Raw genomic sequence first — 15,206 nt, forward strand, 5'->3', positions numbered from 1 at the left:
TCCTGATCACTTCTCTCTGCATCTCCGGCTTCACTTACATTATGGATAAACTAATGCCTTCTTCAAGACTGCCTAAATGATACCTGTCCTCTTCCCTAGTTAAGAAGGCTCTCCCGTGAAGTAGAAAAACTGACTCTCGAGCAAGAGGGGAGCAGGGAAGAACCCTCCCTTTTCATGCCTCGAAGTCTAGAGCTGTCACAGAGAAGATATCTTTTGTATGCGACCGGAGAGGCTCCTTCCATGGGAGTGCCTGCCTCCTCCCAGGGAGACTTCTCCGGTTTAATCGACTCCTCCAGGCAGTCGGCGTTCAATGCAGCCAAGATTTTGTTCTTGTCCTTGGAATTGTACCATCTGATCAAGCATTTGTTCAAAGTCTTGGAAGTGCTCAGCTTTCTCGATTGGGCAGTAGGCGCTCTTGCTCGTAAAGTGACGGAGTGCCCTCATATCCCTGAGCCCTCATATCCCTGAAGACTTCTCTTCAGATTTTTTGGGAGTAATCTCTTGCCTGGATAAGGGTATTAGAGACAGCTCTTTTGAGTTATCCTCCCTTTTTGCAATGGGTATCCTCAAGAAAAGGTGTTCATACACAGTTTCTCCTTCCCAGAAGCCCGCACTCCTTTTCTCACCTCTGAACAAGAAGCACCTTTTCCCTCAATCGACTGTGCTACAGGTTGTGACTGATCTTCAACAGAAATCTACGCAGGATCTCCTCACACAATCAGTGAGACAGCCTAGAGTCTCCGGCTTTTCCCCCTAGGACAATTTCTCTTGTCCAACCCAAGCCCTTTCGGGGTAGAGGCAGACAAAGAGGCTTCCCCAGACCTCGTGAAAACACCTCAACCAATCAACACTAAACAAACACATTGTTTGCCAAAAGTTTCAGATACTTACCGTTGCTTAAGTACATTGAATCATTCCAGAAAGGGACTCAGACAGTTTCTATAGATCTGAAAGATGCACAATGGCACATCCCTATAGCCATTCCCTTCTGCCCCTTCCTAAGGTTCCATATAGGAAAAGATATGTACAGATTCAAAGTCATGCCCTTTGGGCTAAACATTGCCTAAAGAATATTTTACAAAATTAGCAATGGTATTCGTTCGAGAACTCAAACAAAAAGATCTGGGGGGCCCACAAGAAAAGAGTGCTTGAAAAACCTAAGTGCAATGGTCAACAGACTACAGTATAATCAAAAGGTTTTATAATAAATTTGAAAACATCCTGCCTCACGGCCAGCAGACACTTTCAGTGGCTGGGACTGTGTTGGGATACTCTTCACGGCCTGTGTCTCTCCCCATCATACTCAAAACAGAATAAGGCAAGTCCTCAAAAGGTTCCTTGCACAGCCCAGAGTTTCCAGACGGCAATCAGAATGCACGATGGGCCTGCTGCAGTTCTCATCAGTAATAGATCCAATACATAGATTGCAACTAAAAATGTGAACAAATTCTGGCTATCGCATGCAAGAAAAAAGATGTGAGGCAGACCTCATCAAAGGATTAAATGAGTTGGGGGAGATACTTTGGCCTTGGATTTGGAAGGAATCTCTGGCGAAACAGGTCACCCTGACTTCTCCGTCTGTATGAGTGACAAACACACAGGTGCCTCGTTGACAGGTTGGGAGGACATTGGAAGGATTGTCAGGTGGCAGGGAGGTGATCAGCTACTCAGGAATTTTTATATCAATTTCCTGGAGTTGATGGCTGCCTTTTTGTCTCTCAAAGAACTCAAACCTCCAGAAGAGAGAGAACAGCAGCCACAATGTCTCACACCAGAGTAGTCAGACTACATCTACCTCTCTCAATATGGTAACGTTAACTATCCTTTGATGGCGCTAAAGGAGTGGCACATGTCTGTGCACCACCTCATGGTCTCACTGTAATAGTGTAATTCTTCTATCATGGAAAAAACAACAGTTTAACAGAGTGGATGTTGGACAACCATTCTTTTCAAAACTAAGCCAGAATGCTTCCACAACCAGAAGTGAACCTGTTCGGCCACATACTAGAATCACAAACTCCTAATATGTCTCCAAACCTGACAGTCAAGCAACAGCCAGAGATGCCTCCCTTAAGACTGGAACAAGGGAAGGACGATCTTTTTCCTCCATTGTCCCAGATTTCAAAGGTTTTAAGCAAACTTCTAACCTTCAAAGGAACAGCTTACTTAATAGCCCAAACTGGCCAAACAGGCATTGGTTCCTATTACCTCAACAAAGGACAAAAAGATCAATTCCACTATCATCTGCTGTTCTATCCCAGACAGTAGGAAGGAAAGTCTCTTACGCATCCTCCTTTCTGAGCCGACGCCTTCACGTATAGATTTTTTAAAAATATCTATTGTGATAATTACTCACCCGACATTACTAGGTACCTAGTGCAAAAATTACGGACATCACCTATCCGGCAATACCAGTCCGTATGGAAGATATGGTTAGATTATATCCATACTGAGAGCACACTTGAGATTTGTATAGAAACACTTTTTCTTATATACCCTTTCGAAGACAAATGCCTTGTGGTTACAACAGTCATGGCATACAAGGCTGCATTAATGGAACCCATGCTTTATGGATTCGGGATTGACTCCAGTGTGGCAGTTGTCAATTCCTGTCTGCAGTCTTAGCTCTATAAAGGCCCACTCCCGAAAGGCTTCCAATTACTTAGTCCCTGAACAAGGTGCTTAGACTTCTATCAACCCCTCAATTCAGTGGACCCAATACAGCCACAACACACTTGATTGGATTAGCATCAGGAGCTCGTATTAGTGAAGAATATGGATCCTTTAAAAAGGAAGTCCATTCTTATAAGAAAACTCAATTTAGCAGACAAGACATTATGCCCGGTCAAGCACTTAAGGTTTACCTAGAAGTCATGGCAAAACATCCTAGAAGGTCCTCTATTTTTCCTGTACTCCAAGCACAAACTAACCACTCTCCTACAAAGGCTGAGAATGATTCTAGTGTTTCATTAAAAGGTAAATCCACGCTCTTTTCTTACAGGTCACATGATGTTAGGGAAAGTAAGTACATCGTTGGCCTCCAGAAATGTCTCTCTTTCAAAGAAGTCTCCAATTGTACAGGTGGTCATCAGTTAAATTATTGACACATGTCGAACAACCGGGATTTACACTGTGTATCAGTAGGTGACATGGTTAGTCTTAACCCCAGGTGCCATGCACAAAACCAGGGATCTTACTTGATGGTGGAGCATGCTAACTATCGCTGGGAGAGGGGCTACAGCACTGCAACCAAACCAAGCATGCTTAGGGTAAGCCACTGTAGAACTACATCCCAAAACATAAGTTCTGTGTATAGCTCTGTTCCTTTGCATCAAAACCTGAAGAGTATTTGAATAAAAGAATGGGACTTGAAATCTGTGGTTGACCTTGGACCAGAAATGTTATTTGGGGTGCTGGGATTAAAAATGAGAGCTAAGACTTTTCATCACCTGCCAATTCCTCTGTAAAGCTCCCTGAGGTAGAAAATGTTGACACGCTATCAAAAACCAGATTTTGACGAAAAAACTTGTTTTTGTAGTTGCTGCTGAGTCCTGTTTTGGTAGTTGCTGAGTCTCAAACCCTCCCATTCCTGACGAAAAGGCATGGATTTGGGAAGGTGTCAACTGCACTGACCAACAGAGAGTAATGGCCTTGGTCTTTAACAGCCGTTGTGACCAAGAGGCGGATGCACAACAATCACTCTTCTTTGCTCTTGACACTGAAAACTGGGTTCAGCTTCACTGAAGATGAGGAAAGTGCCTCTTTATCTTGAGTCCATTATATACTCCATCACCTGTTATAATGTTAATCATTATGACACAATACCTAGCCAAAAAGACCAACTAGAAGAGAATTCTTTGATATTAATTTGGTCACCATGGAGCTCTGGTAGACCTTGGAAGGTAACTCCTTGATGACTCAACAGCGACTACCAAAAATAGGTTTTTCCTACATCATAACCTGTTTTATAAGTTAAATTCTCAAGGATAAAACTTTAGAAAGGAAAACTTCCAAGAATTACAACTATGGGGAAAAATCTTTAAAGGTTAAATCTTCTCTGGGAAAACTGTTAGTAAAAACTTCAAGGAGAAAACTTAGACATTTGATTAAGACTGAATTATAAATTATTTTGACATGGGTGGCTGACCTCAAAGTGAAGATTCTTCAATCTGTGAGGACACCTCCATGGGGGATACCTAAGGGGGATGTCCTTTGGTGTTCCCACATTCCCTGACCTCAAGTGCTTCTGTGGAGAATACAAGTCAGGAAGTAGGAGTTGCCAGGGGGCACCCTTCCCAGCTGGAGTCTTCAAAGGATCCTGTATTCTTGGATGAAGGGGTTGGGATGTAGTGGGGCTTGGTCAATGGATCCCCATTCATTTTTCAAGTAAATCTTCAAGTCTCTTAAAGAGATCTTGAAAGTCGTCTTAGAAGTAATTTCTGGATTCTTTTGTATAGTGATCAAATGAATTTTAGGTTAGTGGCATCTTAGGCACTTTAGCTAAAGGAGAGGGTTACTGGTTACAACTAAGGATGGGGCCTATGCATTTAAGGGTAATCTTGTAGTCCTGTAGGACTGGGTTAAAAAGGGGTTTAGTTGATATACTGTACTAGGATCGTAGTCTTTGGACTGGTTAGAGGTGGGTCTTTTTTTTGCGGATGATTAAAAAAAATTTAAAATTTTTAATCAATTTGTATTTTTCAAAACTAACAAACCTGCAGTCTTAACGTACGTGAATTTCTCTAGTGCCTGCTGGAGTCCAGTTAAAATAGCACAAGGATTTGGTGGCAATGGGAGACAGCCAATGGGGGTGAAGGAGGCAGGCATAGCCCAACCTGGCTTACCCCAACAATGCTGTGGCATACCAGTTTTCTTCCATCCCAGGTAACTGAACGAGGGGTGGCTTGAGGTGGGCCATATATGTTAAGACCATAGGTTTGTTAGTTATGAAAAATGTGAAAAATACAAATTGATTAAAAATCTGTCATTTTTTCATACACAGAACAAACCTTTGGTCTTAACTTAGGGGAGACTTGCTCTTGGAGGGAGGATAAGGTAAGCCTCAAAACCAAATGGAGGTTCGGCTCACCTGGGCTCACTTCCTGGTCAAAGATAGGGCATAGGAAGGAGTCTTAAGCCTCTGATCTGTTAAGCAAAGGGTTACTCAAAAGCCAGACATCCAGGCTAAGAGAAAATGTGAACTCCTGTCTACACTGTGTTTTGGAGGAAGGCAAAGAACCTGTATGTCGGAGACAACAAAACTTACGTTAGTCACCAACCTTGTTTGCTGTCAGTTCCTCTCTCCCCATGTAAGAGAGAGGAAGGAACTTGCTTCTATTAATGAATGTGTTATGTAGGAATAATCAAATATAGCGAAATAGAATGAGAACTCGCTCACCTGTATCTAACCAGTTCCAGCACATGATGGATTAAATCTCTCCACCACCTGCCGGTAGAGGAGAAAGAAAAAAAAGGAAGACCAGTCATCCCATTCACTCTCACTTTCATAACCAAAAGATACAAACTGTCCTGCTAGGGGCATTGGATGAGCTACACAACTTGTTGAGCAGCCACCACCAGACCCAAGGAAAAAGTTACCAACAAAATCTCCAAGGGAGGGGATCGAGAAAGTTTCGAGTCTGTCATCATGAACCGGGGGATTTCGAGTCTTGGCTACGAATTCCGGGACAAATTCGAAGGCTACAGACTCCCAAACCCAAGTGAGTCCATGAAGTCCACCATCTCTCTTTGATGAAGCCAAGGCCAGTAAGAAAACGGTTTTGAGGGTTAAATTTCTGTCTGGTGAATCCAGTAAGGGTTCATATGGACCACGAGTGAGACTGCTAAGCATTGGGGTCAAGTCCCTATTAGGAGGAATAGGATATCTCAGAGGACAGGACTGCTCAAAATATTTACGAATTACGGAGATTTCCCATGAAGAAGAAAGGTCTACATCCTTCAAATGCAGAACCAATCCTAGAGCAGCTCTACAGCCCTTGATTGCTGACACAGAAAGATGCTTCTCCCTATGGAGAAAAATGAGGAAGTCCTCTACTTGTTGATGGTACTGTAGTTCCGACCGGAGAGAAACCCCACTGACAACACCAATCACAGTAGATGGCCCATTTTCCTTGGTACACAGCTGTATATGATCTTCTGAGATAATCAGACATCTCTGTCACTCTGCGAGAAAAGCCTCTCACTCGCAGGAGATACTGGATAGTCTCCAGCCGTGAAGAGATAGGGACCCCTACCGATCGGTAAAGCCTATAGATGTGTGGCTGGCAAAGAAGGTTGTACCAGGGGGGGGTATCTCCCTGGGTGCCTCAAGTCAGCAAAGCTAGGAGGTCAGGGTACCTTTCTGTGTGTGGCTACAAGGGAGCCACTAAGGTCATCCTGAGGTTCTAAGAAATCATCACTCTCTTGACTACTTGTCAGAGTAGGCAAAAGGGGTGAAAGGCATAAGCATCCAGGTTGTTCCAAGGGTGTTGCAGGGTGTCTTCTGCCATGGCCCAGGGATCTGGAATGACCAAAGAAAATACTTTTATTTCTTTGTCGTATCTTGTCACAAAAAGGTCTACTGTTGGCCTTCCCCACAAATGAAAAAGCCTTTCCGCTTCCTCCTGATATAGCACCCATTCTCTCCACAGCACTTGACCCCAATGACTCAGTTTGTCTGCCACAAAGTTCTTCTTGCGAGGAATATATCTGGCTGAGAGATCCACTGAGTGAGTGACTGCCCACTGGTGCAATTGTACTGTCAATTCGTGAAGTTGATGGGACACTAGCTCCCCGTTTGGTGACATAAGCTACCACTGTAGTGTTGTTGGACATGAGAACCACAGAGTGCCCTGTCACCCTTTCTTGAAATTCCTGAAGTGCTAGGAAGGCTGCTTTCAGCTCCAGGATGTTGATGTGAAGCTGTTGGGCTTGGTGATCCCACACTCCTTGAGTTAGATCCTCCAGGTGTGCTCCCCAACCCTCGTATGAGGCATCTGAGAACAGAGGAATCTCCAGAGGGGGAGAGCGAAGGGGCACAAGTTAAGATGCAGTTGTTGGAAAAGTAATGGTCTTTTAGTGAAAGTGATGAAACAGCAAATGGAAAGAAAATTTGGCCAGAGTCAAAGTGAAAGAAAAATTACAGTACTTCACTAAGTATAATTAATAAGAACCCCACTGTTTTTCCAGATAAGATATAATCGTTTCCTTTAGCGAGGAAAATAATGTCAAGAGCTCTGTAATCTCTCATGAATTACAATGTAATTTATAACACATAAAAATACATAATACAGGGTGCGGCAACATAACTTCCTTTTTCCAAAAGGCAATAAAACAAGATGTGGCACCAGAAAGGTTTTAATTTTTGTTTCATAATTATAGTACATATTTAAAGTTTTGTTTCACAGTTTTGAAAATCTTATCAGGTAGGTAACGTCCCCATTGTCCATACACTGCATACTGATTTCGGTGTTTGCCAGACCTCAACAGCGTATCAGCAGGTATATTGGCAATTTCTTCGGATGTTGGCCTTCAAGTCTGGTGTAGGCTTCGGGCGGTTGACATAAACACGGATTTCAAATATCCCTGCACAAATAAAAAATCACAAGGACAATCGGGAACGGCTGGCTACCTAAATCGCTCCTTATTGAAATGAGGCGCCCGAAAATGTTCCTCAAAACAGCCATCGATGCCCTTGAAGTGTGAGCCGTTGCTCATCCTGTTGGAAACCAAATATCCCTAAGTCCACCTTCAATCTGTGGAAAAAAATCCTCCAACATGTTTACATATCGGTCTGAATTCACTGTCACTGTGACCTCATTTTCTTCAAAACCAAGGACCAACAATTTAGTGGAGGAAATTGCACACCACACTGTGACTTTAGGTGAATGCAAAGGCCTTTCATGCAATTCATGGACTGGTGTCAGCCCAGTAGCGCATGTTTTGTTTGTTGACGATCCAGTCAAATGATACGCTGTTGAGGGTCATGGCAAACACCGGAAATCGGTATATGCAGTGTATGGACAATGGGGGACGCTCACCTACCTGATATGATTTTTCAAAACTGTGTGAAATAAAACTTTAAATATGTACTAGTAATTATGAAACAAAATTAAACCTTTCTGATTTATACATCTTGTTTTATTGCCTTTGGAAAAGGGTTATGTTGTCAAGACTCTCTGTATAATGGTTTTTCAACCAAGCCAAATGTCTAACAAAAACTACATTAATGTTTTTCTTTTCATCAACTAGAGGAAAAACTAAACAGAAACAGAAAAGAGTCTCACTTTCTCATCCTCTAACAGTATTCCTGCAATTAAAACTTTCAGATAAAATAACCAAAGGCCAGATGTTCTTGGTACAGATGCCCATCGGTGACAGTTTGAAAAACTTTGAGATGACGACTTCTTGCCAAACAGGAAACAATTTGGTCCAGAAAATGGATTTGGAATGAGAAAATATGTACAAGACAGTGGTTCAGCAACTGACTGAGTTAACATAACATCAGAATTAGAAAAACTCACTACAGAAACATTATCCTTAACCCTTTTGCGGCAAACATGTTTTCGGCCCAAGTGACGAAAACAGCGTCCTGCTAATCGTATAACTGATTAATTTTCTCCCTTTTATATTTGTACTTTGATTCTTTGCTATTTTCATTACTGTTATAACATTACACTACACTATTATGTTATTTTAATGTTTTATTATAAAAGAATGATAAAAATATGCAAACAATATGAAGGTAATTATTTAGATACTGAATTATATAGCTTTTATTGGTGATTCATTTCAGTGTGATACCTCTCAAAGCATGGAGTAAAGTAATGCCATTTTCATTATTTGGTATGAAAAGCTTATTACAAACTTTGAGCCTTGCTTTTGGTGAAAAATTTCACCCGGAAAAACCTTACAAAAAAATAAAAAATAGACTTGGCATTAAATGGGAAATGAGAATTTATTATCTCCAATAAAAGTTTCAGAGCAACAATTTTTTTTACAAACTGAATCTATAATGGTCTCCCATTCGCAAATTTGATCACATTTTATTTATTTACTCACACCACCTCCGGTGTTTGACATAAATGATTCCTCCTTTGTAATTTCCTCTGATTCAAGCTTGTCTCTCATAAAACCTGAAGTTAAAAAATTATCTATAACTACGATATAATAAACATCACCATATTCACTGCTGTCACTATCGGAGCTACCTGATAGTGCAGATCTACTACTATTATTGTCATTTCCAAGTAAAAGCCTCAGTATGACTTCACCATCAAGAGAAACATCCTTTCTCTGTAGCATTTTGATGGTTAATGGAGTTCTAGCCCTTGTCCTGAGATTATCCTGTAAGTTGTAAATCAAATGTTGCCGTTTGTCGCTAGAGTATAGACAAAAGCTCCTTAAAATGACGAGAAATGCATTATCTATTATGAGCTGCCTAACAAGAACCAAAAGAAGTATGACTAAGAGATCAGTCCTGCGTCATGGACGAAACTTTTCGATGATTGAGATCAGTCCCGTGCAGCGAAAGGTTAACAGCACTGTCTATACATACACCATCAGTCCTAGCAGGGCTAACAATCATCATTACTAGATTTTGATGACTTAAAGTTGAAATTTGGTGAAAAGATTAACAATTCCCAAAACGATCCTTCTGCAGCCGCACTAAATGGGCATCGAAATTTTGTAAACAAGATGAAGGTGGTGGAGGGCACAAAAACCATACTGCCCTGAGAACCCACCCAGTTCCCTGGCAGCAGCTTCTTCTAACTGCTGCAGGGCAGTCCTGCATTCAGGCTACTGACAGGCAAGGACAGCAACATCATACTTCTCAAAGGGGAATGCAAAAAAGACTGCACACTACACGGGGACATGGAACAGTTCCTTAACATGAATTCCGTCAAACCTACACCTGACTATAAAACAAGGTTCACATCCTGTTCTAACTTCTTGATATGCTTTTCCTGAATCAGAAGGGGAATAGAAGGCAGAGCTAAAGATGAAATCTCAGTCTAGCTGAATGAGTAGTAGAGGAAAGACCCAGAAAGTGAGTAGACACACATGAAGACAGGCATATGAGAAGAAGGAGAAAAGACAAACTCATGTCCTGACCTAACTATCTGTTTTCTCAACCTATTTGCTTCCCTTCGTTTCTTAAGTCTAGGACACTTTAGCATAAAATATTTTGACCAATCCCTACATTCTTCACATCTACTCTCACATCACACTCTAAGACCCCTGCAGCCAGCACAAACAGTGTGTCTATCTAATTAAAAGTTAAACATCCTGCTGGCGCAATAATCATTTCTACAAAACCTAATGTTCTTGGCTTTGCTTCCAATAGAAGACAAGAGTTAAAATATTCAAAACACACCTGGCGGAGAACAACTGAACTAGACGGTCATCTGAGTCAGCCAAGCCATCTTTTTCTTTTATTTGAATGCCGACTTGCCTGCCACCATGGATATACAGCTGTCTTTAAAAGTATGTAAGATTCATCATAAAACATTTTTCCCCTAGCTAACCATGCATAACTGGATCAGCACATAGTGGATCACTGTAAAATGATGTCTAACTGTACCTTTCCCTATCTTACTGTCCAGCCACTCTAACTCGCTCTTTACACTTCACTGTCTTAATTGTTTACGGCCAGAAGTGCCCTACAGCTTGGCTTGACAGCCTAAATATCACACAATCAAATCAACACCAACAAACACACACAAAAAGTGAATGCCCTGCAGGGGATTTAATTTTATTTCATAAATCGAGTAAATAGTGAAATAATCATAAAAATTTATTTTTCAATTTGATAAACTTTTGTATTAAAACACACTCCTACATGTATACATCTAGTTTAAAATGAGTTAATTCATGAACTGCCATGATATTCCACTGTAAAATGAAAAATAAATAAGAGGCAAAAGCCTCATCGCTGATGTCGCTAAACCATTCATTCTCCACTTTAATCCTCTGAGAATTTGAAGACATCTATCTTTTCACAATCCCTGAGAGTCAGAGGGTACCGAATGATGTTATCCACTGAAAATTCCTGTGAACTTCAAAAAATTTTGACTTTTTCTTTTTGATTCCTCTTTCTGAACAGTAAATGACTTCAAAACCAATTTTATACGTACCATGAAAAATGAATTCACAGCAAACAAAATAAAAACTGCTAAATCCATGACCGTTTGCACTTTGCCACAGACAAAGTTCGTGACCCTAAAATCTAAGCAGGTGAAGGAATATGGTAATAATTCAAGACAACAAATGTAATGGAAACAAAAATGGATATTTCTAAATGTTCTCAAATCAACACCAATAAGCTACAGCTCCAAAATTTGCCGGATTACACCCAGAGCCTGTGATAGCAATAAAAAAAATCTCTCTAACTGCACATCAAGCCCCTGTAATTGGCCAGGTTACTTTCACGAAGCAAGACTGCTATTGCATAAATAAACAGCACATATTTTTATACCCAAATAAACCACACATTATATGTGCCTAGAAGTGTACTCAACACTAACATGGCTTTATAACCTCAAAAAAAAAAAAAAGGCCCCACATTTGGCTAAACAAAATTGCTAAAAAATAGGTTTTGACAAAGGAAAAACCTATTTTTGGTAGCCACTGTGAGCCCTCAAAGGAGTTACACTCTCATGGTCCCACCAGGGCTCCATAAGAACTCAGGTTAAGAGGGCTCTATCTCCTGTCCACACATCGACTGCCATGACATTTTCCTTCGTCTTACTCGCAGAGATGTGACAACAGCGCATATGTCAGCTATCTTCCTCATTACTCGCCAGGTCTGTGCAAGATAAATGTTCACCCTAGTCCCATGCCTCTTTGTCAGGGAAAGTGGGTAGGTTTGAAGACTCACAATGGCTATCAAAAATGGGTTTTTCTTACATCAAAACCTGTTTTTTCATAGCATAGCCACTGTTCGTCCTCAAAGGAGTTTACAAAAGGGATTTTGACAACGGAAAAATCTATTTCTGGGGGAAGACTGTGTCACCCAGTGAAATGGTTCCAATAGCACACATTTCTAGGTATAAATATTGCTAAATATACCAGAGAAAAAAGCAATCCATAATGCCAGGGTTACTACCCTGATCGATCACCACAAAGGTGTCGTATGCACCAAGCAAGAGTGGTCCCACTATCACAGATGCTTCGCCCAACAGATTTCTCCATTCTCAAAGCCCCAATATGGTGTAAAAATGATCCACCCTTTACCTCCCGCCGGGCTGCCACCTACCACTCGCTCCCCCATCTTCATCCCAAATTAGCACCCCAAGCTTGGTATGCTATCCGGGTGGGAAAGGAAGTATAGAATTGGTAACACGACACAGGTCTTCCCCAGAAATAGATTTTTCCGTTGTCAAAATCCCTTTCTGGGCCTGACCTGTGTCACCCAGTGAAATAGTAACAGAGAATCAGCCATACACAGCTTGGTGGGGTAACATCTAAAGGATTACCTTAATGGAACTAAATAAAACTAAGAGAATACTGAGTTTTAATAACCCCAAATTATAGAGTTGAAAATATAATTAAAAAACTATAAGGCACATAGCCTAAAAATACCAAATAAACAAATACCAAGATACTTAAAAGCTAAACAGATTATGACTTAAAACAGGATCTCAATGTTACAGGCAGGAGTCAGGCTGTGAAGCCAGACCTGACCTAAAAGGCTGAAGCAGGGTAAGCAAGCAAGGCAGGTAGGGAGAGAAAATACCCATAGGTAATTGTAGTCAAGAATTACATTACAACAAGGATAAACAAGTTATATACTAGTCTTGAGCTGGGTCAGGAGGAACAATACTTCCTGCAGCTGTGGAATATTTAAGAGCCTCTAAGGACTGAAGATAGTGGCGTTTAAATACTGTTGGTGATTTCCAGCCCGCATACTTTTTTAAGGTCATAAAATTCATATTGTGAAAATAATTAGCTGAGGTGGCTACCGCTCGAATATCATGCACCGAGGTACTGAATCCAGGTTAGCCTGTTTAATAAAAATAAAGAATTTGCTGCCTGATGGCCTTAAGGAAATGGTACCCCACTTTCCCTAACAAAAAGAGGGCCCAAAGTTCTATTAGAAGTTCTATTTAAATAAGCTTTTTAAAGTGTTAACTGACATAAAGATAGATCCTGTGGAAGGGGAATAATCTTCCAAGGAGACCATTCATTTTGTGGATCCTCATTCTTTGCTAGAAATTTGGGATCCGAGACAACAGAACTTCCTGACGGGAGAGAAATCAACATGATCTCGGTTCTCTAGAGAGAGTCGATAGTTCAGAAATTCCAGCCCTGAGGCTAGACTTACTAAAAATAACGCCTTCCTTAACAGACGGTATGTACATAATTCGTTATCAGTGTCTGATGCCACTTTAAGTACGTCATTTAAGAACCAGAAACCGTGGTGTGGACAGGTTGCTGGCCTACATGAGTAAGACATGCTTTTAGGAATTGACGAAAAATATGAGTTTGTAAGGTTAATATTAAAGCCATGTAAAAATATTTTTTTCTTTTAAAGCAGATTTTGTTGTAGTATTAGTACTAGGCAAGTCCTTTCAAATAATGATCTGAAGAAAGAGATTGCTAGATTCGTGGTCATTTTCTTGAGCCTTAGATTCCTTTAGAAATAATGCTAACTTTTAACTGCTGAGTCATATTGTCTATGTAGATTCCTCTTATCTGGATTCTAAGAACAGTGTATTAAGAGGGTCAATGTTAGCATCTTTCTGAGCTGCAAACTTCATGAAGTCCATAAAGCTAGGGCACTCAGAATTTTGAGGAAGCTGACACAGTCCGAGTTTGCACTACTTGTGTCAATCTTGGATTGGGAATCTGTTTGTGCCGGAGCTTCAACTCCAGTAGAAGAGGAAACCACCTGCTCTTTTGGCCAGTTGGGTGCCACAAGAGCTACTTGACCTTTGAATGATCTGAGTTTGTGTTAAACTTTCAACAGTAGGTTTATATTGGAAAAGAGATAGGTCCTTCGCCATCTGTTCCAGCCAATTGACATCGCATCTATGGAATGAGCTAAGGGTCTAGATTGGGAGCAACGTAACACAGAAGCTTGTGGTTGCTCTCTGTGGCAAACAGGTCTACCTGAGACCCTGGTACCAAGACAAATCCACTAACGATGTGTCTTGTCCAAGGACCATTCCGACCTCCAGCGGAGTTGTCCTGATAGAGAATCTGCAATGACACTTCAACACCTGCCAAGTGGGTAGCTGACAGGTGCCAAAGATGTTCCTTGCCAGAGAGAAAATTGCAATCATTACTTGATTGATATGGCCGACTTGGAGCCCTCTGTTTAGGCAATGCAATAATTATCTGCACTGTCCAGCACCAGTCTGATGAAATCTGTCTGGCTGGACGAGTTTCTTCCAATGTTAGAAAAACTGCCATTGCCTCTGAATGCTGATATGGAACTGGCGGAATACTGTCGACCATGTTCCTTGAACTTTCTTGTGTTGAGTATCCTCCCATCTGCTTAGGAAGATCCGTATGGATCACTAACATGGAGGGGGAAATTAAAGAGGCACTGACTCTTACAAACTCTTGACTGATCGACCATGGTTGAAGCCTTTTCCTCAATACTCAGCGGAATTAGAGACACCTTGTCTCTGTTTCTGCTGTTGGCCTGCTCGCCATACCCTGTTTATATCCTTCAGTCTGGCTTTCAGTAACAAATCTGTTACTGAAGCGAACTGAAGAGAGCCTAGAACCTTTCCTGGGCACGACGCAGAGGCTATTTTGTTCTTGAGGAACTGCCTGGTAGCTGGCTATTTCCTCCTTGGCTGGCGGAAGTGACAGTTTGTGTGTGTTTAGGTCCCATTGATTCCCAACCACTGAAATTGAGCAGCCAGGACTTGACGATTTCTTCCTGTTTATCGGAATCCTAAGTATTCCAGGAAGTTGATTACTGTTATTAAGCCGACATTCCTGGCGTTGATGCCCATATTATCCAATCGTCCAGGTATGCGCCAGCATAATCCCTGAGCCCGTAGTTCTGGACTACTGTCTCCGCCAGTTTGGTAAATATTCTGGCGCTATGTTGAGCCCGAATGGCATGACTCTGAATGAGTATGCTTGTTTTCCTAGTCTGAACCCTAGGTAAGGAGAGAAATTTCTCGCAATCGGACGTGATAGTATGCGCCTGAAAGATCTATAGAGGTGGTGACGGCTCCCATAAAGTA

The sequence above is a fragment of the Macrobrachium rosenbergii genome, chromosome 56 (genome assembly GCF_040412425.1).
Source record: "Macrobrachium rosenbergii isolate ZJJX-2024 chromosome 56, ASM4041242v1, whole genome shotgun sequence".
NCBI lineage: Eukaryota > Metazoa > Arthropoda > Malacostraca > Decapoda > Palaemonidae > Macrobrachium > Macrobrachium rosenbergii.